This window comes from Ixodes scapularis, unplaced genomic scaffold, assembly GCF_016920785.2.
Source record: "Ixodes scapularis isolate PalLabHiFi unplaced genomic scaffold, ASM1692078v2 PGA_scaffold9__187_contigs__length_104089568, whole genome shotgun sequence".
Lineage (NCBI taxonomy): Eukaryota > Metazoa > Arthropoda > Arachnida > Ixodida > Ixodidae > Ixodes > Ixodes scapularis.
Window position 1 is genome coordinate 78,852,991 of NW_024609884.1, and position 27,943 is coordinate 78,880,933.

General features: G+C 47.4%; 1 protein-coding gene and 2 pseudogenes across 1 annotated transcript in view; 2 read left to right on the forward strand and 1 right to left on the reverse strand.

Annotated features, from left to right (window-relative positions):
* Window positions 1-381: 381 nt before the first annotated feature.
* On the reverse strand, window positions 382-2,250 carry LOC115320135 (annotated as a pseudogene).
* A 2,167-nt stretch (window positions 2,251-4,417) lies between these two features.
* LOC115320134 lies at window positions 4,418-5,210 on the forward strand (annotated as a pseudogene).
* Window positions 5,211-17,221: 12,011 nt separating this feature from the next.
* The window catches only part of LOC8030956 (pre-mRNA-splicing factor SLU7), a 61,558-nt gene continuing 50,836 nt past the window's right edge, over window positions 17,222-27,943 (forward strand). The window contains exon 1 of the mRNA XM_029980251.4: window positions 17,222-17,352. The gene's annotated coding sequence lies outside the window, so the exon portion shown is untranslated. The remainder of the gene's footprint in view (window positions 17,353-27,943) is intronic.

The window sequence follows — 27,943 nt, forward strand, 5'->3', positions numbered from 1 at the left end:
AGTTAATTAAAGTTATACTTCCATGCATAAAACAAAAACTTGGAACAGTTTCCTTTTTTTTATCTCAGAGTAGAGATCAGAGCTTCGAGTGGACTCACAAGACGTTCAGAAGGAGAAAGACCAAATCGCAGGGCACAAAAAAGAAGGGCTGCGGGGCAGCCATGATTTCCAAGTTTCGAGGTAAGTCGCAAAAAGGTGCTTGTATACTTTTTTAAACTAATTGCTATTTGGGTGATGCTTTTACTATTTTGTTCCTTCAACATATAGTAAATATTTTTTTTTTTTTTTTGATACTGGAAGCTGGAGTAGCTTAGCTATGACCAACACATTTTGTGACGTTAATAATTTTCTGCTTTCTGTAATACCCCCTGTTCACAGGTCGAGGCAAAAGACGGAGCTTCACAGCACCAAATCAAGCGTCTGAAGACAGCTCAACTCGCAAAGCTCTCTGAAGCACTTTCTTCGGGACAAGCACTGAATTCACAAAAAAAAAAAAAAAAAAAAAAAAAAAGATCTTGACAATGTCTAGGAAATCATGCCACACGGAACATGACTTTTCCGAAATCATCAACTTCGGGCAGACTGTGGACGTGAGTGTCAGTCAGCGAATCAGGGACCTGGTGCGTGAAGGCCTCACTTCAGTGCCAGAGGTAAAAAAGTGTCTCCGATATTATGTACGGATGTTCTGTTCGCTGGAAAACAGGATTCCCGGAGAAAAGCTCACCGGAGAAAAGCTCACCGGAGAAAAGCTCACCGGAGAGAAGCTCACCGGAGAGAAGCTCACCGGAGAAAAGCTCACCGGACCAATGGAGAAGGCGGAGAAAAGCTCACCACGCTCAATGAGTGACTCGTCTATTTTCACTTCCACATATTATTTCCGCATTAAAGAGCGAAAGTGATTTTGCACAGAGGAGTCATAAATTGAATGATTTGCGTTTATTTTCTCTCAAACATGAATTATTTTTTTCATACACGCACGTTAGAATCGAATACAATTTCCGACCGCTTCCAGAAGGGCTGGAACTTGTTTGTGCTCAAGATAGTCCAGGCAGATGTTCCTGAGGCGGTCCTGTAGGCGCCTTGTCGCCCTTTTGGTCTTCTTCGTCGGCGGTTCCCCACGGCTTATTTGCAGCAGCATTACCTCCGATAGGGCTTGATCTTGTTGCAAGCAGTCGATCAGCTTCCATATACTGGGCTGGCTGTGCCCGACAAGCTTCTTAAACCCGCTGTTCCATCCTTCGCATGCGTTATTTGTGCGGTCTTCGTTGTTTAATGTGGCTTCCAACACGTTCCACACTGTCGTCGGCGCATCGTTGTGGTTAATGCGCCATCGGCTACTCTCGATGACACTGCTCGGAACGTTCCGTTTACATACGTCGCGTCAAAATAGTCGATGAGGTCATCGAGGTCTGTTGGAGCCTGACCACGGATGTAGTCCAGCCCAACTGGAACAAGGTCGGGAGGGAGGAATGCGAGGCCGTCTAGCATTCATCACATCTTCTTGAACCTGTCGTCCGTCTTGTACCTGCTGATGAGGCCCAGCTCGCGTACCTTGAAAAAGAATAGAACAAAAAGAGATACGATGAGATCCTGATGCGGTTGCATTAATTGAGTTTGACGTAGAGGCTATATCTTGGTACTGGGGAGCTAAGCACTTCAAAATTAGTCAAATGCCTTTTCTTTGTTTTTGATGTCATATCATAGGTTTTATGTTGGTTGGCCATAGATGGTTGGTACTAGAGGCGTCCATATTTCTTTTCAAGATTATTTTGGGAGTAACGTTACCTTGCGGTGGGTACTCTGGCAGAGGTGAAAGAAGCAGCCTTTCGTGGTGACATCTTCTCCGAAGACCGCTTTCGACGCTCTTATGGCGGCCATCTCATAGTCGCTAATGATGATCTCAGGGTATGGAGCATAACCGTTCGCTTCACACGTGTCCAAAATCGCTTGAAAAAGCTCTTCGTATATGGAGAAGGTTTTGCCTGGGAGCAGAGCATAAACGCACGCCACGGTGCTCTCCCCAGCTGTACACCTCATAACGTACAACTGTTTAAACAGTCTTGGGCACACCGAGAATGTTCCATCCATGTACCAGGTTCGGCTTGTTGATAGTGCCCGCAGCTGTTCGTGGCTTGCAAAAACGAGCATGCGGTCTCGCCTCTCCGGCCCGTTGTCATAGATCAAAAACGGTTGCTTTTCCGGCCCTCCGGTCATTGTCCAGGTATCTCGTAATTGAATATCAGCAGTGGTCTGGGGTTCCGGTGGACGCACCTTACTTCTTTGCTGGCGCAGGTCACGACGAATAGTCTCGAGGCTACCGATGCTTTCGCGCACGGATGTTGTTGAATTACTCAAAGCATGAGCAAGCAGACGGCTAGGAGGTTCTGCGGTCTCTACAGCTTTCCTTTTTAGCTGGCTCCTTAGTTTGGTGACATCAGAAAGGCCATGATTGTTTGCATGATTGTGCTCCTGCACTGACCAAAAGCGGGTAATCTGCGTTTAAAAATGACAAAAATTTGTGTCAGCAATAATGTATATGTAACTCTAAATGTAAAAACGAAAGAAGGTTTTACGTAAAAACGCTTGTGCAAATAAAGTGAAACATTACTGCAAAACTTGCACACAAGCGAAAAGTATGATATTTCGTACTTACATCAAGATTGGTGGTGATGGCTCCCTTGCAGCAACCTGTTCGTTGGTACCGGCACTGCCAGCGTATCCAGTCGTTTCTTGTAACTTTCATACAATATTCGTACCCATCTAGAAGCACTTTCTTCTTTCCCTAGTTGGTCAGAATGACCTCCATGACACAAGGAAGGCAAGACTGGTCACTTGATAGGAGGTGCTGTTTATATATGCAATTTCCTTTAGCTCCTCTTGCGTAACCATACAGCTTCTGACCAATAAAAAAGCAGACTGTATTTCTCACAAAGAGAGCGGAGAAATACTTGTTCCCAGAAAAAAAATGGGAAACAATAGGAATGCCCTACAATGTCAAGGTCTTCAGCTACAGCGCCAGTCAGAAGGATGTTATACATAAAAAAGACAGAAGAACCATGTAAGAGAGGGTAAAAGCGCTAAAACGTACAACACAGAGCGCTACTTGCAACTGAAGTTTATTCCCAGGAAACACACATATATACACACCGTGAAATCGCGACATGTACTTTAGAAATGCGACATCACCCCCTCATCGCTCGTCTGTCCGCTATCTATTTTACAAAAGATTTCAAAAACGCCATCTCAGAGCCAAACAGGGCTATAGGTGGGGCGATGTTTGGCTCTGAGATGGCGTTTTTGATGTTTGGCTCTGAGATGGCGTTTTTGAGCGCCCCATCTATAGCCCTGTTTGGCTCTGAGATGGCGTTTTTGAAATCTTTTGTAAAATAGATAGCGGACAGACGAGCGATGAGGGGGTGATGTCGCATTTCTAAAGTACATGTCGCGATTTCACGGTGTGTATATATGTGTGTTTCCTGGGAATAAACTTCAGTTGCAAGTAGCGCTCTGTGTTGTACGTCTCTTTAACTTGTCCGTTGTTTTTAGCGCTTTTACCCTCTCTTACATAAAAACGCAACAAACCAAAAGTTTTTTTGTCGTTTCATTCAGTTTCGGCAAAAAAAAAAAAGAAAACAAGTAGGAATAATTATTATTTCTGGCAGTCTTAGTGAACTTTTTTACTTGCACCAAAATCTAAGTGAGCTTTTCTCCGCATTTGACACTTTTCCGGTGAGCTTTTCTCCGGTGAGCTTTTCTCCGGTGAGCTTATCTCCGGTGAGCTTTTCTCCGCTCCCCGGAAAACAGCCCCCTGTTGTTAGCTGCCGTGCATTCTACCCTACCAATGATGACCTTGTCAATCATATACAACTGGCACTAAGGCAAGAAAGGTGCAGCGACCTCGATCAGGAGAACGCAGCTAAACTTTTTGAGGATCTAAAAAAACAAAACCCCCCTGCAGCGCGGTGTGTCTAGATCGTGGTCTAGATGCTACTAGCAAAACAACAGACTATGCCCTACCGCTGTTCCTTTTAGTCGTTAAGACTCCGTTGTGCTACATGACTGTTGGGTCCTTTATGGTTCAGTTTGAAACAAGTTCCTGCATTGCAGAAGCGTTTGAAATGTTCAGGACATGGAACAAAGAGCTGAATCCAGAATATTTCATGATCGACTGTTGCCAGGCGGAAATAGCTGCAATTAAGTCCGTTTTCCCGCAGAGCAAAATAATGCTATGCGATTTTCACCGCGAGCAGGCATGGGAACGATGGATGCGACGCAAAGAAAATGGTGTTACTGACAGGGAAAGTGCACTTTCACTCTTACGGCGTTTGGCACACGCTACCTCATGCGATGAGTTTGAGGCAGCTTACAGGTCACTGAGAGTGTCTGAGTTCTGGGAAAACCAGCGGCTAAAGGAATACATGCTTACATACTGGATTCCTGTTTCACACATGTGGGTTAAACACTATAAACAACAACTCAGTGTCGTCATAACAACAAATAATGGCACAGAGTCCCAGAACAAGCTGCTGAAACAGTTCTACCTGCAACGAGGTCATGGAAGAGTTAAGAGCTTGACTGGGCTCATTGCTGTCCTGGTGCATCAGTTCTTCCCTGATCGTCATCAGCACTTTTGCCAAGAAAACATTCGGCGGTCATCATGCTATAGGAAATACCATGAAGGTATACCGCACTGCCTCCAAAACAGGCCGCCTTCAGCAGTTAATCACATTATGAACCGATTTGAGGCAGCGTTGTGTTACGGAGAGGGAGACGTGACACGTGGACATGAAACTGGCATTTTCACTGTAAAGTCCAGTGTGCCTGGCAAATTTCACACAGTTGACTTCAACGCCCCGTCTTGTTCCTGCCTAGACTTTGCTCAAACAAAGTCGCCATGCAAGCACTTTTGTGCCGTGTTTCAACATGATACAGCTTTTACATTCGATTCACTGCCCGAAGAGTACAAGTCAGGACCGCTGCTAGCACTGGACGGGTTTGATCTGATTTCAGAAGGGGGGTCGGCCATTCCACCACCAGAATCGGAGGCTGAAACACACCAACTTGATTTCAGCAGCCTTCCAAAAAGGAAAAAACATAGCTTGTCCAAAGTCCGAGGGTCTCTACGGGAGAATGCAGATAACGTGAAAGGAATGGCAATGTATTGCACTGATAAAGATAAGCTAGACAAGGCCTATATATGTCTTATTGAAGCGGAGAAACATTTATTGGAAGGAACGCCTACATCAGGTGGCATTGCCGTACGAGGTTCTCCAGGCTGTTCAGGGGAAAGAAAAAGGAAGTCAAGCGGGCCTTCTACATCATTTTGTATTTTTGCACTAAAAAAACCGAAGGGCACCTCTCTATAACACTGGAAGCAGACTTGTACGTAATCCGTTACAAGTAACGAAATTACTCGTAATCCCTTACATTTATCAGTGATTTATTAACGGAATAATTACATATTTTCTAGTGTAATTTTAAAGTAATTCCCTTACATTTTTTATGTAACGGATTCCTTGTAATCCGTTACATTTTTTTTCAGGACCAACCCCCCCCCCCCCCTTTCTAAAGAAAGGGTTGTTTTTACTTTGGTAAAGTCGAGCGCAGTGACACTGCAAAGGGAGGCTTGGCACTCTTCAGTTTCGCAACGCCTATTTTTTTTTTTTGCAACAACAAGCCCCTGAAACTTTTTTTTTTATTATTATTTTTAGACCCTAACAACAATGTCAAAAAATCCATATAAACATTTAAAAAAAAGGGGGGGGGGGGCAAGTTACATTCGTTTTTTTAGTCCTTTTGTTTTTTCTTTTGCGATCGAAGGCGGGGAGAGGAGGACACCAAGTGATTGTGTGCCTCTTCGAGAAGCTCGAGGCGGTAAGTGCACAGACAAGAATTAACAATGTCCTTCTCGGTTATAGTGACTTCGACCATTTTCATAATGTCACAACACGAGACAACGCTCTGTTTACCCTAAAATCCACTGAAAGAGATGTGATAATATGTGAACGTGTTATAGCCACAAGCATCCTCGTTCGTTGCTGCACACTTATCAGCTTCTCTTAAAAAACGGGATGGATTTTATTTTATTGTTTTGCTTCTTTCACCTTATTTGACCGTGTGTTACGAGCTACTTACTTTTTCTTAGTCCAACTTCTAGGGTTGGCCCACTTTATTTGTGAATTTCAGTCAGGTTATCGCACCTCAGTCACCCCTTTTGTGAGTCAGCTCTTTGCGAGCACTTCAAAAATGGTAATAGTCTTCCTTTCTGCTTCTTCCTCTCTTTACCCCAGTAGGACGCATCTTATCTCAAGCAGGTATTTTTACAAATAAAACATAACAGTGGCTGACGTAGACTTGATATTCTGGGCTTGAGGAGAGTGAAACTCGTGAGTGGGGCCATAGCGCAGCTTACTTAGTACTCTGCCCTTCGCTGCCCGTGGCATCAGCGCACGTCTATCTTGAGAACACCTGAATAAACTGCAGTCGGTTCGTGCTCCGTACGTTTTTGAACGGCACCAAGAAAGGTACACACGGCAAACGTGCGTTTAGATTTTCTTGTTTTAACCGACTTACTAATTAATTGTTATGAGTGGCCCTTTTTTTTTCGATTACTTCTATTTACATACTGGAAAATCTTTTTATTCACCAACGTCTCAACCGAGTCTCGACCTGTTCAGAACCAAAGGAAGAAAAAAATCGAGCCAAACCTTATTTATTATTTAACTATCACCTTACTGTGCTTTGCTATTGTCTGGCAATATATGCCGGTATAGAAAAATGGGCATAAATCAATTCTTATTCTAGTTTTGACTAAATGTACGATGACTTCTACAGATTCGCGATTTCGACAATGGAGCATTTTAGTAGATGACTCCGATAACGATATCCGATACTCCGCCGCTGCCTTTGCGCATGCATCATATTGTTATCGGGTACCGTTATCGGAGGTATCGGAGGTATCGGAACGATCTACTAAAACTCTCGAATATCAGGCAACGGCTTCAACGACGAAGCTTTGCCCTATCCTTCGAGGTATATAGTACTTCTATTGATTCGGTGAAAAAGCTCAATGCAGAGCATAAATATTTATGAGGCACAATATGGCACTCCCATACAGTGTCTCAGTTCAGAGGGTGTTCAGCGTAGCAGTCGACATATTGAGTAAGAAATGACGCAAAACGTCTGACGAGACTTTCGAGAGTCAGCTGTTGCTCAAAATACTCAAGGTCATTAAATGGAACAGGTTGCTACAATAAGAACTTCAATAACCCTCTTTAATTGAAGACACTATTATTGAAAGTAACGCCACGAAGATAACGGATTACTTTTTGGGGTAACGGTCACTTACTTTTATGGGAGAGTAATTGTAATTGGAATAAATTACAATTTAGCCTTGAGTAATTGTAAATGTAATTCCTTACTATTTTTCAGTGACGTGTACAAGTCTGACTGGAAGTCACGGGGTAGAGTGGGCATCAAGGCACAAGGAATTCGAGAAGGATTAAACATTGTCCCTTCAGTGTAAGGAGTGTTTGCTTGTGGTATTGTGCGTCTAGCAACTTTTAATTATTTTCTTAAAAGTCATTTCATAGTAGCACTTCATGTCATGAGTCTTTGTTGGTTAATATAAGTTTTAAGGTTAATAATGCTAATGTATTGGTTGGGTTAGTGTCCTAGCAAGTTCAGTGCCTGAACGTGCACCCATTGTTTTGTTTACAAGGTGCATGTGTTTTTTTTTTTTTTTTTTTTAATTTCCCATTAGATGCTGGTTGTGCCTTTATTCCTGCTTGCTGTTTCAGATACTAGTTTTTCTATCAGGCATTTTTGAACAGCCTGTTACATATGTGCTGCTACCCCATTGAGTGTATTTGCGGCACATGAGAGTATATAAAATTCTGTTTAAATTTCGGGCTTTTCTTTGAACAACCCTATGCCCGAGACTGCTAAAGCTTTGTGTTTGGCACCTGTGTATGCGCTAGTCAAGTGGTATATTGAATATGAAATGAAAGTTAAATGTCTTGTTTATAATGATCATGACATTACAGTTGCCAATGCTGGTCACTGGGGCAATAGGTCTTTAATATTAAAAAAGTGAAAGCCGCTTACAACTCCATGTAACGCCGAATTAGAGCGCAGCTCTTGAGGAGGAGGAGGGAAGGGTACTGGGGGGGTTCAACTAACCAGGGGGGGTCACGTGACCTTGGGGTCATGTGACCCCCCCCAATGCCGAAGATGTCATCACTCACGTCACTGATGACGTCATCAGTGACGATGACGATGCGGATACCGATGACGTCATTAGTGACGTCACTGATGACTTCACCAGTGACGATGACGATGCGAATGTCGGTGACGTCATCAGTGACGTAACTGATGACGTCATCAGTGACGTAACTGATGACGTCATCAGTGATGATGACGATGCGGATGCCGGTGACGACATCAGTGACGTCACTGATGACGTCATCAGTGATGATGACGATGCGGATGCCGGTGACGTCATCAGTGATGATGACGATGCGGATGCCGGTGACGTCATCAGTGATGATGACGATGTGGATGCCGGTGACGTCATTAGTGACGTCACTAATGACGTCATCAGTGATGATGACGTCATCAGTGATGATGACGATGGCAATGTTGATGCCGGTGACGTCATCAGTGACGATGACGTCATCGGAGGTCACGCGACATCGGCGGGGGTCACGTGACCCCCCTCGAGGTCACGTGACCTCAGGGGAGTCACGTGACTTCGGGGGGTCACGTGCCCCCCACGAGGTCACGTGACCCCGGTGGGGGGCTCGCGCGGTGCATTATGGGACATTTCCCATAATGCACCGCGCGGTTACGCCGACGGCGACGCCGACGCCGCTCAAGCCGGAAACGGGCCCCTAAGAGCTGCGCTCTAAAATATGTTCCTGTTGTATTGTAAAATAAACCATTATACCAAATACCAAACTGGAGAACTTTCTTTTTGTATGCATGCAGATATGCCCACACTTCACTCACTCGAGAGTTCAATGGGCCACATTATTCATCCCGCGTGCATATTGACCTGGAATAAATAATGGCTTGTGCAAACAGTCAGGTACAATCTCATTTCTCTTAAAACTACTCGGCTTATGTACTTGAGTATCCTTGGCACTCGGGGCCCAGATTGCCAGACTTTATATTTACACAGAAAAATTATTCTCAATCGCACACGCAAGCAAACAAAAAAAAAAAATCTGAGTCGCGAGTCGTGATTAGAGATGAACGTTTGTGCTGCTGCGCCCGGCGGCGGGACGCAGCATACGCATAATGACACATTTCATTTGAGCGCGTTGTTCAAAATTCAGCTTCTAGTGAAAAAATATAAAAACTAAACAGACGCTCCAGTACAGCCCGGACAGTGATGAGAACTCTAAAGCCTGCGTTTGTTGTGACATCCAGTCTCCAAACTTGCGTGAACTTACGAGACAGAAACATGATCAACATCCACCAGCCTGCGGTCAATGTCACGGCAACCGCTGGCCGATGGATATCATCCACCACTTTTGCACACACGCTGTGGAGAGGCAAATCCTGTTCTTTAGCGAATGGCACTGAAACAATAAGACGCCGCGACCGCCGCCTCCCCCCGCCTCTCCCCGCCCCAACACCGGACACAGCAACTTGCAACAAGCACTCCGCTATACGCAACGTTACTGAGACACTCAGTTGGGAAACTCCCATAGAGACAGCTTTGAAAAAGTGGCCCCAATTATATATCCGTCTCCGAGCACCGAGCTCGGAGACATCACGAATCACGAACACAACGCCACCATTTCTCCCGCAGCGGCCACTCGAGGAACTGCACGTGACTTCTATCTTGGCTTTAAGAACAGATACAGCGGTAGACGTTACGGGGTGCCATCCCCGGCGGACGCGCCGCGCCCTACTACCGCAGTTAAAATGCACCTAGAGCGGGACGCGCTACCTGAAAGGCCCGCTGAGGCATGGTTGTATAAAAACAATAGGGAGTTTTCGTAGACCGCGCTGCCCCCTCCGCTAAGCGTTCCGCAACGAAGAAGTTGCTACTGCGCCTGCGCGCCGATAGCCTCGACTGTGGAGTTCCCGCTATTGTAGCGGGTTGCGGAGGGCCTTGCGGGACGCCGAAAACGATCTACGAAAACTCCCTAATATTAATTGTGCCGCAAAACCCTGCAAATTAAAGATTTTAAAAACATAACGCGCCCCTCTTTTTGTACTAAACTCCAATAAATTTCATACGAAACGAGTCTTTCTCGTTTGTTTTTACGCAAAAACAGGCTTTCAAAAAGCTCAAGGTGACCACAGTACAGACAAATGATAAAGAGCGGCGCTGTTGTCGCATTTAGCTCGGTCTCGGTGGACGCCAGCGGCCCAGGTTTCGACGGTGAGTTTCCCAACTGAGTGTTTTAGTAACGTTGGCTATACGTAAAAAAAAAAAAATATATATATATATATATATTTAGTTTTTACGTTTCCGGCAGTGACGTCACGGACGTCGACTGCCCCGTATCGACCTCCGAAAAAGGCGTCCCACAGAAGAGAGTTGCCTCCTGGAACCCTCGCGGCAGACCGCATAAATAAGGGTTATTTATGCGGTCTGCCAATTTCCAGTCAAATAGAAAACATCAAAGAATTGGCGGAGTTCTACCGGTATGTCACAAAACCTCTTTCGGAGCAGAGTAGCGTAGAGTTCCTCGATATGCTCCCCCGAAGGGGGAGCAGAGTTGCGCATTTGTTTTCCCCACGCCGCTATTCGCCGAGATCGATCACGTGAGGAGCAAAGCATCCAGCGCCGTGCAAGAAAGCCACCGCTACGGTCGCTCCGCCGACGTTGCACGCGCCCCGGCGTATGCTCCCGTGGCGCCAATTGCATATATAGTGGCGCTATGTTCCCCTGCTATCGCTAGAGTAGCGCAATCTACAGGGTGATTCAAGGAGAGGCCAGGCTTTTTAAATCGACCGCAAAATTTGGTTTCTTAACCTATCGCGCTACGACTTTGTGCAGCGTTGCCCACAGATGGTGCATTTTTTTTTGTTGTAAAATTTGCAAAGAGCGAACTTACCTGAGGAAAAAGTAAAGAAAGAAAAAGGCTTAGCTCCTATGGAAACGCAGCGACGCCACTGGTCTTCCAACAACACGGCGCCGTTTCGCACGGGAGACAAGAGATGGCGCAACGAACGCCACCAACGAACGAGCATACGGCGCCGAGGACCGGCGTCTTTAGCAGACAATCTTTTCGACTCAAAAGCGGTGCGCGTTCCGCAGGCGGCGACAGTCGCAGAAACAAAAACAGGCGCGGTAACAACAAGGAACTGCAGTTCCTTGTCTGCTAAAGACGCCGGCTCTCGGCGTCGTATGCTCGTTCGTTGGCGGCAGTTGGCGTCGCGACCGCTTGCGCCATCTCTTGTCTCCCGTGCGAAACGGCGCCGTGTTGTTTGAAGACCAGTGGCGTCGGTGCGTTTCCATAGGAGCTAAGCCTTTTTTTTCTTTACTTTTTCCTAGGGTAAGTTCGCTTTTGCAAATTTTACAAAAAAAAAAAAATACACCATCTGTGGGCAAGGCTGCACAAAGTCGTAGCGCGATAGGTTAAGAAACCGAATTTTGCGGTCGATTCAAGGAGCCTGGCCTCTCCTTGTATTGTATTGTATTGTATTGTATTGTATTTATGTGGCGATTCCCTTTGAATCGGGCGTCTACTAAATAGACACGCCAAAAAAATTAATAAAAAGTAAAAAAAAAGGTTAGAAAGCGGAGTGTATCCACTGGTTTCAACAATGTACTGCCCACCAGGCCTCGAGTCTCCGATTCGAGCACTGCACATACGTGTTCTCCTCGGTAAACCCGAGGGCTTGCTCGATGCGAGCGCTGACGTCTGCTGCCGGTGCAAGTGCCGGACACTCAAGTACCAAGTGGTGTATAGTTTCTTCCACTTCCCCACAAGCACTGCATAGGGTGTCGGTCACGTTACTGTCGTATTTTCGTCGGTAGAGGCGTGTACGCAAGGCGCCCCCTCGGGCCTCAGCGAGAAGCCTGCTGCCCAGCGTATTACCCCACCAGAGGATTGGAGCAATGGTGTTCTTGAAAGACGCGTAAAGGTGCATGCTTGAGTGTTCTTGCATGTCTGCTCTCCACCGGTTCACCTCGACGGTCTTAATTTTTTCTCTCACCTTGGCAACCCACTCTTTCTTTGTCGGAGGCTCGTCGGACATTGAGAAAGTCCCGTATTTCGTGCCCAGTCGGATGGTACGGCGTCTCCATGTTGTGTGCGCGCCTCTTAGGTGAATGTACACGAAAATCCGCCGTGCCCAGCGATCTCCATTCATGTGTCGCAATCGGGCGTAGTATTCCAACTTGCTGCTGGCCTCCCGTGCCTCAAAGGAGGACCAGCCAAGGTCTCCTTGGACCAGTTCGTTTGCGACTCTTCCATGGCATCCTAGTGCCTGACGTCCGATTTCCCTTTGGCGCCGCTCAAGGTATTCTCGGATCTCGCTGGGGGCACATGTAACGGCATTGGCGAAAGTCAAGCCTGGCACAGCGACAGCTTTCCAAAGTTCGCGGGTTAATACATACCGATCGCTGCACCAAAGGCTCTTTCGACGTAGCACATTTCGCTTCCTCAGCGCTGACGCCTTGAGAATTTCATGGTGCTCTGCTAGGTAGTCTTCTGCACTGGTCAGGGTCACTCCAAGGTATCTGTAGCGGCTACTAACAGGAAGCGCAGTGTTCTGGATGGTGAGAGATTCAAGGCCCTCGCCCTGCCCGGAGAAAAGCACCACGGCCGACTTGTTGGCATTGAATTGCAGTCGAAGCCGAGCCGCTTCCGCTTCGCAGGCGATCAGCAGTTTCTTCATATCTGAGACGTTGTCGGCCATCAGTACTAGATCATCCGCGAAAGCGAGCGCGGGGAGCCGCCATTCAACCATGTCTCCGTGTTGCATATGTCGCAAAGTAAAGCCAATACCTGTGTGTTCTAGCTCCTTCTCCATGCCGGATGTATAGAGCATGTACAGAACGGGGGATAACCGACAACCCTGACGTAGTCCCCTACGCACCGGAACGTCACCAGAAAAGGCTCCGTTGAACGTTGCCATAACTTGATTTCCATCATAAAGCCGCTTTATTAGCTCCACCCAAGGTTCAGGCATGTCGAGCTGCTGGAGCCGCTTGATCAGCAAGGAATGGGGAACACTGTCGTAAGCCTTAGCAACGTCAAAAAAGCAACAGATAAGGTTCCGCTTTTCCAACCGAGCGATCTCAATGCATTGGGTCAGGGTGAACAAGTTGTCATCCAGTCGACGATCTCTGCGGAATCCATTTTGTAGCTCGGTGAGAGCACCAGCACACTCGGCCCAATATGAGATGCGCCAATTAAGGATGGTTGCAAACACCCTGTAGGCTACAGCTGTTACAGTGAGTGGGCGGTAGTCTCGCAGATGTTGTTTGTTGCCGCCTTTCTTAGGAATGAATGTGACTCGGCCACGCTTCCAGTCCCTTGGGATGGGTTCATCGCCGCAAACTATACGGCTAAACAGGTGCGCCATTTGGGTGCGGGAATCGGGTCTCAAATTCTTCAGCACCTTAGCCGAGATTCCGTCTAAGCCCTGAGAAGTGTTGCCATTCAACCGCGCGAGTGCACGGTCTACATGCACTCGCCCCACTAGGGATACAAATTCATCATTAGATGCTGACAATGGAACGTCCTCTATGATTCGGCTTTGAATTTTCCAGTTTTCTGAGGAAATTTCTACATCCGCAACTCCGAACAGAGTGTAGAGCTGTGTCTCAAGAAGTTGTCCGATATTCTGAACTGGATACCCACTGCCGTAATCTAGCAGTTCTGGAGTACTGTCTTTGCCAGCCAAAGATCCCAAATATCTCCAGAACTTTTCGACGGCCTTTTTTCCTGCATCTTTGATGTCCGCCATCACCTTGCAGTCATGGGCTTGTATTTTTGCTTCCACAGTGTCCTGCGTTTGTATCTTGCACTTGCGGTATTCCTCCCATAATTGCAAGGTCACGGGATGTTTTCCAAGAGTCCTCAGTGCTTGCCTATGTCGCCGATTAGCTTCTTGTCGTACTTGGATGGACCTCTTAATTTCGACATCCCACCATGGGACAAGTTTTCGTTTTCCTCGTGCGCTCTTGACGGTGGAGTGATTAGCGATAATGGTCCTGAGCTCTATTGCAAAGTCGTCGTAGCTTAGTGCGTGCATATGTCGGGTGCTCTCGTCAAAAGTTTGGACGACAGTGGATATGTCGTCTTCGCGTAGGTGAGTTACAGCTTTGCGCTGTGAGCGGCTCGGAGTTCCTCGAACAGTGCCGAAGTGCAGGAAAATGCTGTTGTGATCGCTGCTGACGCTCCACGCACCTTCTTCGTCTACAACCACCTTTTGAAGATTGCTCCCAAGTCTTTTTGACGCGAGCGCATAGTCTATGCACGTCCGGCGGTCTCGCACCATCCAAGTGCGCTGTCCCTCACAATCTTCTCTTAAGTTCAAGATCTCCAGTTCGACGTCCTCCGCCAATTGTCTCATCATGGTTCCGTTATTATCTTCCCGTCCATCCAATTCGACCAGGTGGCCATTAAAATCTCCCATTATCAGCACAGAGAGACCTGTGGGCAGGTTGTGTATATCTCGACGAACACACTCGATGATATTGTTATTCTCTTCTTGGCGGTTGTTTCCCACGGAAAGATAAATGATGCAGACGGCTGTCAGCACGTTACCTATCTTTCCGTGTACCCATAGGTGCTCCCTGCAGTTCTCACATGTCCGAATCCACGCTGATCCGTGACTTGACCAAAGCAGTCCTACGCCTCCCCCTCGCCTCTCTCCTTCAACTCGATTGCACCCAGTCCAGCACCAGGCTGGATCTATAGGTGGTTCTTCCATGTCCCTCAAGTGGGTTTCCGCTACACCGAATATAGAAACGGACTTCGTAAGGAGAGTCGTGTACAATTCAAGCCACTTTCGTTGACGGCGCGCACCATTCATATTCAAAAAACCTACCACAACACTTCCTTGTTTTCGCTTCTTGGTTGTTGATCTTTTCGGAACGTAAGCAGGATCAACTGCGTCTTGTGCTCCCGCTCGCGGCCTTTCTATCACTTCTGATTTTGCATAGCTTCGACCTGCTGCTGGACTACTTGTTGCACGAAGTGTAGCAACTCCTGTGATGGGGGAGCAGGAGGGGGTCGAAGAAAATTCTCGTTGATTGAGAAGCTTGGCCGGAGACCCGGCACTGTCGAAGGTCTGTTGATCTGAGCAGTTGCACGCGGAGCTGGGAAGGACGGAGGAGCTAGGAGGCGGTTGAAGTCTCCGCGGAACAAATTGTTCGGCGAGCTTTCCGACACAGGGGGTGGTCTGTCCCAATAATGAGTGTCCCTGATTGGCGTCATTGTAGAGGCTTGTCTTTGAGGGTGTCCAGGGCATACCGTGCACGCAGGAGAACTCCGCATTTCGAGTCCCGCCAATGGTGGGTATTCCCTCTGGTACTCTGATGCCGATCCTGGGCCGATCAAATGCGGTGCTTGCTTGTGGCCAGGGTCCCCGGGCCGCGTATGTGGTCTCATGGTGTGCAAGGGACGCGGGGTGCCCCAGAAACCAGGTCTGGGCTGCCTTGTTTCACATATTGCGCGCGATGGGCTGGTGCTTGCCTTCTGTGTTGCCTGCTGTTCACTGACGGTCTTATTTGTTGGTTCCTTTGTTGCCGGAACCCTAAAAAACGATTTGCCACAACCCCCAGCCGGTTTTTCACTACATGCACCGCTTGTGAAGAATAGTGAAGACCATCCTTCTCGAATGCACTCGTGTCTTCGAAGTCTCGGGTAAAGTCTAGAAAGCGTGCTTTGATGTTCTTGCAGAGGTTCTTTAATTTGGAATTTAGCATCAAGGTCAGAGCCTGAAGCGCTTTTCCTCTGCTTCGAATCTCCGAAACTGAGCAGATGGCTAAGGCGGCCTTTCGCTTCGTCCACCTCATCCGTAAGCATTCTACTATAGCATCCGGTTCATCACCCTGTAAAATATTGTTCACACCAACATGAATAATATACATTCGTGGAACCGGTCTTGCTCTCTCCTCGTATGTGTCAATCAGGTCGTGAATCTGTTCTACTGTGGCTTTTTTGTTCAATACTATCTCCAGGCTCTGGCGATCACCGACTTCCTCAGAGAGAGCTCGCGCAAAAAGGGCCACATTGCTGTCTCCGGCAACAATAACTTCTCGGTGCACCCCCGTTGGAGGTCGAATTGATTCGTCTGGGATACCCTGCTCTGTAGCGCTACTCGAAGTCTGTGTCATGCGACACGTTAAACTTTCAGCCGACTGAGGAGAGTGATTAAGCCCAGCTTCGTTCTCTTCATCTGCTTGGGTTTCAGCGGACGCCTTCCTGGCTGAGGCGACCTGGCTCGGCGTTCTCTTGGGCAGTGTGTGAGGGCAATTTTTGGAAGCAGACCTATTTTCTTGACATCTTTTTCCCATGTCCGGTTCTTTCACATGCTCTAATGGCTCTGCAATTGTCATGCCCTTTTCCTCCAATAAATTCTCAAGAGGTATGGGCTCCTCGCACGGTACTCGAGATAAAGCCTCCTGGTGACCTTGGGAAGTTTCCGGGGGCGGCACGCGCAAGTTCGTCAACTGCATATCCAGGAGCCTGTTAAGTCTCGTCTCTAGGCCTTCACAGCGGGCCATCAGACCCAGCAGGGCTTCCTGACCTTCCAACCTCTCTCGCTCCTTCGTTTCAAACCTGTCTAGTCTCCCTGATAATTTGGCAATATGTTTCCTATGTATGTCAACTTGGTGCAGTCGTTCTGTGAGTGTGCTTATTTGATTTTCCAGCTCTTGAATACTATTTTGTTGGGATCTTTGCGCACAGTCTACTGAGGAACATATGGGACAGTTACAGCCAGCGCTCTCCTCCAGCTCAACCATGTTCGCATGCGGAACCTCCCCTGGCGTGCTGGCTGGAAACGACATGTTGCAATTGTTATTATCCTGGGTCACTTCATCCACGGGCAGATCCCTAACAGATGTTTTGGATGTGGCCAAACAAACTTCATTCGAGCCGCTGTCCTGGCGCATGGTCGACTTTGTCTTGTCCTGCTGTAATGTAATGTAATGTTTTATTTGCTCAGGAGAGCCGCGGCACCGCAGAAAGGCAAGAGCCCGTACCAAGGAGGCCCGTACCAAGGAGGCTTGCAGCGTTCAGGAGAGGGGTGGTTTCCAACAAAAGCCCAGTGGCCTGGTGTTCCGGCCTACTCTGAGTCTGTGCGGACAGCATGTGGTCGGTCACAGCTCCCTGGTCCTGGAGAACTTGGGACGAAGACGGAAGTCGTAAGGTGAAGTGCACATCAGTGCAATTCATTAACTCTTTCGTGTCGTCCTTCCAAGCCGCCAGGCTCGTCACATTGCTCGCGCAGAACACCTGGTCTTCATTCACCACCGCGTTGTCGCCCTGGTGGTGCTCCACTACAGCAATATCATCCTGTAAACCTGTCAGTAAATTGCTGGGAGCTTCCTTCCGAGATGGCTTGCAGCCGTTCCATAAGCTCGCTCTTATTGCCGGTGGTAGAAAGACCCCTCGATTTCAGCTCCTTTTTCAGGTCTTGCACCTTCATCGCTGCCATCGAGCGGAAAGGTGATCAGGAGAGCACAAAGGGAGCAACCTTGAATCACCCTTGAATCACCCTGTAGAATGCCATCTCTCGGCGATTAGCGGCGAACGCCCGGGGGTTCCAACTCCGGTCTCAAACCAATACTATGTTTCGTTTAAGCTTCGGTTCAGACGCAGCCAAAGCTACAAGCGCGAGCTCCGGGCTTTCAGCATCCCTGCCAAGCACGCGCGCTCGTGCAGTGCAAGCACTGTTCTGGGCCACATGCTCGCGCTTGTAGCATCGGCTGCGTCTGGACCGAAGCTGAAACGAAGTATAGAACACTATATAGCTCCTACGGAGCAGAGTAGAGCAATCCTTTGATCCGCGTGTTTCGCCGACAACATGGCCGACAGAGCAGCTCGGCGCGAGTCACGTGGTACTCAGGGTTCCAGGAGGCGGCCCGCCCTATGGGAGAATACATGGAGATCGACTCCAACACGGCTGATTAAAAAATAAACGCCAAGTTCACACTTTTCAAAACTAGTCTGCCGTGAAGTTGGTAAAACAATAAACACTTTATCAAAGTTTTAATAATATTGGATGCGTGTGAAAATTTTGCGAAGGCAATTTTCAAAGCAATGGCGTTTGAAGCGGACGATTGTTTTATGCAGCGGAGATAGACTTTATGGATTGGCCGGAGCGGGTCACGTGAACGGTGTGACGTCGCCGCGTCGTCTGCTGCATGATGCTGCTCAGGCAATTTTTCAAAAAGAATTAAGTTATTTTATGACGCACAACTTATTTCAAATTATTGTAAACTATTCCCTTATTATGTCAAAAACTATTGTCGTTCCATAGATCGCCAAAATAATCAGGAAGCAGCGATTTACTCCCGTCCCCCATGCCTTTGTGGCCGGAGTTGGAACCCCTGGGCGTTCGCCGCTAGTCGCCGAGAGACGGCGCTCTAGATTGCGGTACTTCTAGAGTTCCTGTATATAGCTACCTACGGTAGCAGAGTTGCTCATTCAGCCTCAGCGAGTGGCCGTAGCGCCGGCTTTCCCGCACGCCCTGGATGCTTTGCTCCTCACGTGACTAAAATTGGCGAATAGCGGCGCCGCGCGCGCCGCCGCGCATGGAAAACAGTAGAGGAGGAAGAGGTGGCGAAAGCAGGGGAACATACGCCGGGGCGCGAGAAACATCGGCGGAGCGACCTTAAAGGTGGCTTTCTTGCATGGCGCCGGATGCTTTGCTCCTCACGTGATGGATCTCGGCGAATAGCGGCGTGGCGGCGCGGGGAAAACAAATGCGCAACTCTGCTCCCCCTTCGGGGGAGCATATCGAGGAAGTCTACGGTGCTCTGCTCCGAAGGAGCTATATAGTGCTCTAACCACTCAAACACCGTTGGTCACAAATGCATGGGCAACGTAAGAAGATTGCTGTTTCTTGAATATTTGGGGATGTACGGAACGACAATAGTTTTTGACACAATAAATGAACAGTTTACAATAATTTGCGCTAAGTTTTGTTCCATGTAATAACTTAATTATTTTTTTCAAAATTGCCTGAGCGGCATCATGCAGCAGACGACGCGGCAACGTCACACCATTCACGTGACCCGCTCCGGCCAATCCATACAGTCCATCTCCGCTGCGTAAAACAACCGTCTGCTTCAAACGCCATTGCCTTGGAAATTGCCTTCTCAAAATTTTCACACCCATCCAGTGCTTTACCAACTTGGTAAAGCACTGGATGACACTGGAACAAAGTGTTCAGTGCTTTACCAACTTCACGACAGGCTAGTTTCGAAAAGTGTAAACTCGGCGTCTATTTTTTTAATAAGCCGTGTTGCGTCGATCTTGATGTATTCTCCCATAGGGCGGGCCGCCTCCTGGATTCTGGAACCATGAGTACCACGTGACTCGCCGAGCTGCTCTATTGGCCATGTTGTTGCATAAGCGCCCCTTCGATTTTGCATTTCGCGCCAGTTGTACGTTGCCGACGCAAAATGGCCGTACGCCGCCGCCGCCGTACGCCGCCGCCGCCCCGGCGCCGGCCAAAAACAACCCCACGCTGCCCACGCTGTCGCCGATATATATCCGGCGCTGCGCCGCCGGTCGAAAAGCGATCGGCGCGCGCGATCAAGTTTTTTAAAAAGCAGCTAAAAAAGAAAAATAGCACACACAGTGAATTGAATAGTGAATTTTAATTTAAAAACAATCTTGTAATCAACGTTGCTTGTAATAAAACAAAAATTATACAAAATACGAAACTACTAAAAATTCCACTTCATTCACTAAACATTACCTATGTCCTTCACACATTGTATTTGTACCCTTTCGCCAGTCTGGACCACGATCAAGAGCAAGAGCCAACTACAAATAATTACTTCTCAATTAGAATTTCAACTATTTACTGAGTTATATTATTTCACTTTTGTGTTTGTATATTGAAAACTAAACGAGGCCCGGTACTATTTCTTTATGCGCACGTTGTAGTACCGTAGTACAAGGCCGGCAGAACACCGGCGACTAGAGAAAACTTCGGCGCGCACTTTATTGGATGAAATTTGGTGACGTCACGACGAATAGGAGCACGGAAACAGACGCGGTCTCCTCAACGCCCGGAGAAACGTCGAAACGTCGGAAACATCGTGCCTGACGAACCGTCGTCGAACGAAAGGTGAGTGGTTTGAGTTTTCCTGTGATGTGATCTCTATGTGTGTTCGTTCCACGCGTCCGAGCTGTTTCTTCGTTTCAGATCTATTTGGCGCCGCTGCCTACATTGTTTCGAGCCTGCGTTCACGATTAAAACAACCATCGCAGAAAGCTGAAAGCCCGCCGAAGAACGGCTGACTTGCGAGCTAAACCTAATTCAACAAAACCATTTGATCCGACAGAATAATGTGCTTGATCTTACATTTCATGTCAACAAAGAACTGCGCTGTCTGTCTTCGTCCCTACATGTTTTATTCTTTCGTGTTTTTCAAATCTTTACCAACCCGCGTCCAATCGAATGCCCCGATCACAACAAATAGTTGGTCGTGCTCCGGTGGCCCTTATCATCAGCCGGTAAGGCAGTTACGTTTATCGTTTCTATATTTTGACCCAAGTAACGTCATATTCTCAAACTGTGAAATTCGATCACCACCTCTAGTTTCACATTCTGGTGCACCGTGCACTTGCAGCTTCCTGCACCCCTGCGAGGTTTCCTGCGATCGTACCCTGTATATTATGGATTTCTCGCCGCACGCGAGTGCTCTCGAAGGCGTGCTATACACTCTGTAACATAGGTTGTGTGCAGAAAAGGCACAGGCCCGAGCACAAAAGCGCCCTTTTTGCACGAGCAGCCGTGCAAAAAGAACATTCTGCGGAGCTACGCCCTCGCACCCGTGCCTCTGCTGCACACAACTTATTAATAACCGAGCCGTTCTCGTTTTTGTTTTGCATATTACTGTGGAAGAAGTGTCATTGTTGTTTTCTTCTCAAACAAAACTCACACGCTAGACAAAAGCAAACAGATAGGAGTCTGCACATTTACACCCTTTTCTCCCTTGTGCGGCAGGTTATAGCTGGTCGCGACTCAACACCGTTTCTTTTGAAGCTGATGGGCACCACAAGGCGTGAAAGAGGTGACTTGCAGCTTTGCCAAGGCAGCAGCAAGACACTACAAGCCTTCGCATTAACTGGCTAGCCAGTGGCGCTCTGTTCTGAACAGCACTGCGTGCCATGCAGAGGGTTTGTGCAAGCTCGCTGGGTGGCGACGCTAGCCACAGTAAGTGCATCCTATGCAGCTTTCTTTAGGGATATATGTGGCTTGCAGGCCATGTCGTGCATGTGCCACCCGAGGGACAGCAGTGCCAGTGGCAAGGCTGTGCTGATGGTAATCACCACTGCACTGTGTTTTCATTCAATAACTACTGAAAAGGAACCAAGTACTTCCGAGAGATTCTCGGTTGTGCTTTGATGAACTCCAGCTCGCTTACGGACTTGATGTCTGTGTTAACAATGCAACGAGACTTCTTTTTAGTTTGGGGCGTTGTTTCTGCTGCGGATGACTAGCGTTGCAGTAGAGAAATATGCAAAATAGTGTAATGCTTGCATTAGTTACCTAAATTAATGGCGGGAATAACTGACCTACATTTCCACCAACTGCCTTTCTCAAGAGGAATAGCCTAGACTAGATAGCTCGCTGCACTATGTCCTTCCTCCTTAGCCTGTACAACTCGGCGTCTTTTCCTGATTGTCTTATGTGGCTGCTTCTGTGTTTGCCTAGGCACTCGGTTGAAATAGTGAAAGCTGTCTGCATCGCACATAACTGCCATGAAAGCCAGTGTGGACGTAGCTGGGGTAGCCCCCAATATGGCTTTTCTAGCTCGACACAAGTAATGTTCCTACCACTGTCGTGTATGATGCCAATCCAAGATTGAAATATACTTGTGCTTTTCATTGCCGTGACGTCACGCAGGAACATAGCCAGGATTTTGTTTTGGGGGCGGGGGGCGGCAGCGGCGGGGCGGGCCGGGCCGGGCCGGGCTCCATGAACCCCCTCTAGTTACGTGCTTGCGTCGCGGGATGACAGGCTCACGGTTGGAGCGGCTGTGTAGAAATGAACTATGCCGAGCATTTGTTTCGTGCTGCTGGGTGGGATTTGGGGCGACCTTCCAAAGCATTCTTTTGACACAATGAAACTGTTTGTGATCAGTTGTGAACAAAGTCTACAGCCCTAAGAGTGAACCTTTGCCTTCCCATGACGACTCAATTTCAATGTTGCCAGTAGACCTTTTCACTTTGAAAAACACAATGATGACCAAAATTGTAAATTCTGTAACTTTGCGAAAAAAAGCTATTTCGGCCAGATATTTCGGTTACTATTTCAGCGATGTTTGTTGATGTGCTTAGCAAGTTTTTAGGCAAATCGGGGACAATGAAGAAAATGCCGGAGTACCCCTTTAAAACATGAAGTGCACGTAGTACACGATGGAGAAGTTGCTCGCCAATCATTCTCTTAGAAGTGTGAGTTGAGCCCCTTCGAGGCAGTTTACTGCCGCAACGTGCACTTTAATCCGCCCGAGAAGAGAAAACGAGATGAATGACGAGTAGGATATCTTTGTTCCAAGGCTTGTAGAGACAGGAAAGGCTAGGGAACCAGTATTGTTGCTTCTTACTACCCGGTACGAGACTCAAACCCGACATGCAAGGAAGTCGAAAGGCCTCTTCATGTGCCCTCTTTCTGCTTCCTTGTGCCTTGAGTTTTAGCTGTGTCTACAATTCACGCTCGCCTGCATGCCTACTCTTTTGGTCTCTTTTTTGTTCACTGTGTTACTGAAGTTTTCTGTCGTTGCTGTCCCAGAAATGCTTTGTGGATGCACAGAAATACAAGGTGCTCGACGCCTGCGGCTAATTGGTATCGCTTTTCCCGGTACCACGGCATGAAGGAGGTGGCCTACTACAAGCACTGGGTTACAACTGCAGCTAGCCCATGGGTACTGTTCTGCATCCTGCACTGAATGTAGTTCCGAGAGCCATGTGAAAAGGCAGGTGTGACCTTTTTAGGCACTGTCACTTTGTTTTGTGCATTTTCTGCCACTTTTTCGGGGCAACTTCTTTTTAAGATTCAAATATTAGAAAACGGACTCAAGTGAGAGAGGGGGTTTTCTGAGAAGACTGGCTTCTTTGCTAAACCATTGGGACTGGTATTATATCTATAGAGTTCATGTACACCTTACGTTATGTACTTTTTCTTTAGTTTTATTTTACTTGGTACTTATACTTTGATGTTACACGACAGCCACTAAAAATGAAGAAAAAACAAAAAAATGTTGACTTGTCGGTTTTTTTGTTTTGTTTTTTTTGCAATATGTTGGAAGAGTCAATGATCTAGTCGGTCATTCATATGATTTTTCCTACACGCATGTCCAGCCTATGTTTACATAAAGCCCCGATTGCCCCTTAGCAACGGAAATAATCTGTGCGACAGACTAGGTGGCAGCATTGTGGACGGAAACTGGCCTGATTATATCTGCCATGTTTAGAAACTACATTTGATGTCAGGTTAATTCAGTGGCAAATTCCCTTCAAAAGAATCTACATCACTCTGCCAGCCAATCGCTGCCGTCAGTTGTCGTGACGTCACGTCCAGCAAAGAAACTGCAAACTAGTATTTTTTTTTTTTAATGGCAGGCCTCTGCTGTTGATGCGACATAGCACGTCAACACTCAAGCAGTTCTTCCGCTCTTGACCTCTCTGGTTTCACCTTACGAAGTCGTGACGGTGTCTGCTTTTGTTTGCGGTATTTCCCATGTGTGGACGTGAGAAGGCAGCGGTTGTATCGCCAAGTAGCAATCAATCTGTGCATTTGCTCCAGCGGCACAGTGTTACAAACAGGACTCTTTCACCAAGGGCAAAGTTTAACGACTGGCCCTACAGTTGCCAGCATCGTGCAGCCGTGAATGCGTAACTTGTCCGAACGCTTTTATGCTTTCGTCTGTGTACAGTGACAAAATGACTCGCTGAATGCGAAATGCCGTACAGCAAACTACAGTAGAGTCTCATTAATTCAAACTCCAGGAAGTCACAGATTTTAGTTTGAATTATCAGAAATTCATCTAAATATGATACTGGACAGCATTATGATTTGTTACATGGATAGCTACTCATACAAAGCAGATTTTTGCCAGTTTCCTCTACATAGGCCTAATTATAAGCAAGTACAGGCATAACACATTAGTGAAAGAGCTGTGACATTGAGTTTATTCATCCGGCAAAAAATTTGTCGATTGTGGACTGTTTAGTCAGCACATACAATCTCAAAATAAAATTTTCAATACCAGCCAATGCAAGTAGCTCTTTACAGGACTCTTCCTTTGCAGACAGAAACTTCCGGAGCTGAGCGATGTGCTCAAAGCTATGGCTGTGACAGTTGGTAGCAAGTCATCCCTTTCTTCATCGTCATCTTCACTCTCACTGCTGCACTGTGCTGGCATTACTTCCTGTACTATGTCCTCTAATGAGTCATCACGACAAACACACACATCATCGTCAAGACTAGCATATTCCGCCTGCTCGGCGTTCACATTATGTGCTTCAAGGCCAGAAGGCATGATGCCAGTGAGCTGGTCCTCATCCTCGATGTCGTCTTGGTCATCATTGCTAGTCTTGAAGCACATAATGTGAACGCTGTTTTCCGCTAATGTGTGCCCGCTTGAGCCCCGTTGAGTGTGCTTCTTTATGAGCACCGGTGCACTGCGGAGAAAGAACACTCATGAAAGCACGCTCCGCAGGTATTGCTTCTCTGCGGTGCACCGGTGCTCGGAGAGAAGCATACTCAACAGGGCTGCGAGTACAAAAGTATGAATTAAAGGAGTCATGAAACGCTTTTCCAACTTTTTCCTGTTTAGCTTTCCTCTTCAACTCATAAATCGCGCATTCTACCAAACAGTTCAAGAAGATGGAAACGGGGCAGTCCCCTCTTGCTCGGACTCTCGTTTGAGCACCGGGACACAGCCATTGTCCCCCTAAAAGATTAGCCCATCGCTCAAAATTTAGACAACAGTTGCTTTCCCCACCTCAATCACCCCGAAGCTGACAGTGCTGCGGAAGCTACGTGCTCGTTGGGCCAGCCACATTTTTGCCACGTGATCACGCTCTCTCGCGCATACCCACGCGCAGAGAATGAGGTCAGGTGATGAAAGGGAGGCGGCTGATTGTCCGGCAAGCACGTAGCTTCCACCACAATGTCAGCTTAGGGGTGAAGGGATTAAGTGAGGTCCGGTGCCGTGTGACGTGCGTTTGGACCTGGTGACGCGCTGGGGGGGGCTTTGCAACGCGCTGCGGGGACTGCGGATGTATCACAGTGAAAAGGCAGAGAGATTATGAAGGAAAGGAGTTACGAAATAGTCCCTTGTGTTTTCGAATTTTCGTACCGAAAGTCAGGCTTTTGACTTTCTACCTTTTTTCTTTAGGCCCACTGAACGATGTGTTATTAGTAAAATCCCAATATAAATTGATTTATTCCAGCCAAAATTTGTCTCATGGGCCCTTTAAGCGAAAACGCCGTTTGAATTAAGTGGCTTATAAATACATTAAAAACATAGCGGGACAACCAAAATTTTCAAGTCTGTTTGAATGAACCGGAAGTACGAAATATCAGTTTGAATTATCACAAACCTATTGTATCAATTACTTTCTGCAGCAACTTTGCGCTTAAAATTGCAATAAAGTGATTTTTAGGCTAAATTCATTTTTCTGGACTGCTCGATTATTCTGAGCTTTGTGCGACCCCTTCATGTTCCGAAATATTGGTCAGTGACTGTAAAACTTAAACACGATGGTTACATACCACAGGTCCTGAGGACCATGACATCAATGAGCTGGCTTTCACCTTGTTCAAGGCAGCAACGGAACACTATGGGCGGGACCCTGGGTCGACGCACCGGCCGGCTCATGGATGCCGTCCCGTACCCTGCACGGCACTGTGTGTGGCTTAACTGGCCAAGCAGAGGGTCATCGCATGGCTTTTATGAGGCGTCGCTAGCCATTGTAAGTATATTTTTTGACACTCATGTCTGGTGATGTACTTTGGTGCTGTACAACGGAACACATTTGGTGGCAGTTCAGTCTTGCCAACTAGGCCATTTTGAAACGGAACACATTTAGTGGTGACTCGGTTTAGGTTTCCTGGCTCGCTTGCAGCAGTGTCTAGACTCAACACAAACCTTTTTGTACTTCATTGTCAGGGATAGTGTAATTTCTGCAATACTGTCGAAGCAACTTCTGCATGCGAACAAGATGCAAGACAAAGCCACATGCTTGTGCCTAGTGTACTTCACGAGTTCATTTCGGCATTGCCACTCCACGCGTCCATGCACTCGCTGCACCTTGAGAGTCAAGTGTGCACCACAAAGCACTCCCGTCATGCAGCACTCAGGAGAGGAACGAGAGCAGACAACTGGGGTTTTTCCGCCATAAGAGACGGGAGAACTGAAAAAAAAAAGGAAGCACGTCCCACGGGCAACAAAATCAGATGCGAGCTCTGCTATTCATTCTGTAAAGCAAGCAATCGATAACCTGTGCTTCATTTGCAAGTTTTTAGTCATTTTGTTGCCAGACAGACGTTGAATTACATCAGCGGATAAAGATAGGTTCAGAACAAATGTCAGCTACCGCGAGATCTGTCGCAATCCGTGCAAGGGTGAAAAGTTGGGACGTTAGTTGACAAACCTTGCCCGCTCCCCTGTCCGTCACCTGACCCCATTCTGTGAATGTGGCTATAAGCGAGGGAGCGTGATCATGTGGCAAAAGATTCTCAAGCGCGACTGGCCCAAAGAGCACATAGTTTCCACAGCACTGTTAGTTTAGGGGTGCACGGAGGATATTTGTGCGTAGTACTGTAGAAGCTACAGGCCGGAGTGAAGGGGGATTGTCAATTTTTGTTCGAATGTTGAGCGAAGAGCATCAAGGGGCTAATTGTCCAAGGGATGAATGGTGATGTGCGGGTACAAAAATAAGGGTCTAAGCACTGTGAGCAAGAGGGGAGTCCTTTCTTTTCCTCCTCTTGAACTGCTAGCCGTATACTACCTTTAGGTCTACCCACTAGTCATTCCAACCAGAGCTCTGTGTTCTGATGTCCACACACATTTTCGTCTCCCCCTCTCCCTCAGTGTTTTGGTGCATACTCAAATGCTCTGCATCATTAGCAGATTTTTTTTTTTTTTAAAGGAGGGGGAGTTGTTTCTTTTTCAGGTTAACTTTTTCTTAATGAAAAATCATCATACCCCAGCTTTTCTTAGGAAGAGATTATTAGTTTTTGGTGACATAACAAATATTAGGTCAACAAAACACATCTGGGCTGCATTTTGCCCGTGAAATAAGTATCTCCTTGCAAACTCCCCCTTCTCCCCTCTCCACCCCACCCAGCCTGACCTATAAATTCGCCCCTGCTCTTCATTGCCCTGCATGTTTCGGTCAGATATGTTCCTGTTGACCTGATGGACTCCTTTGTTCTCTTCATTCATCATAGGTTTCAAACCGTCCTGAATCATGGACCAAGCCTTGCAAGACTTCACTCTTATGCCCTGTCCTTTTTGGTGGATCGGGACTTGCCATCTTCCCCTCTCGTGGCTCCCTGTCGTAATTAAATAAATTGTATTTTTTTCTCATGACAGTGCACACCTACTGGTACACGTCACAAAAAGAGTGTGGTAAATCCATGCCACAGATTACTGTGAAACATGCGAGAAGGTAATTGTCGTGTTCCGAGGCGAGAGGAAGGTCAAGGCCCAGGAGCCGCAAACCAATACCCGTGAGTCCTTTATCGAACCTTAAGCGTATCTGCCAGT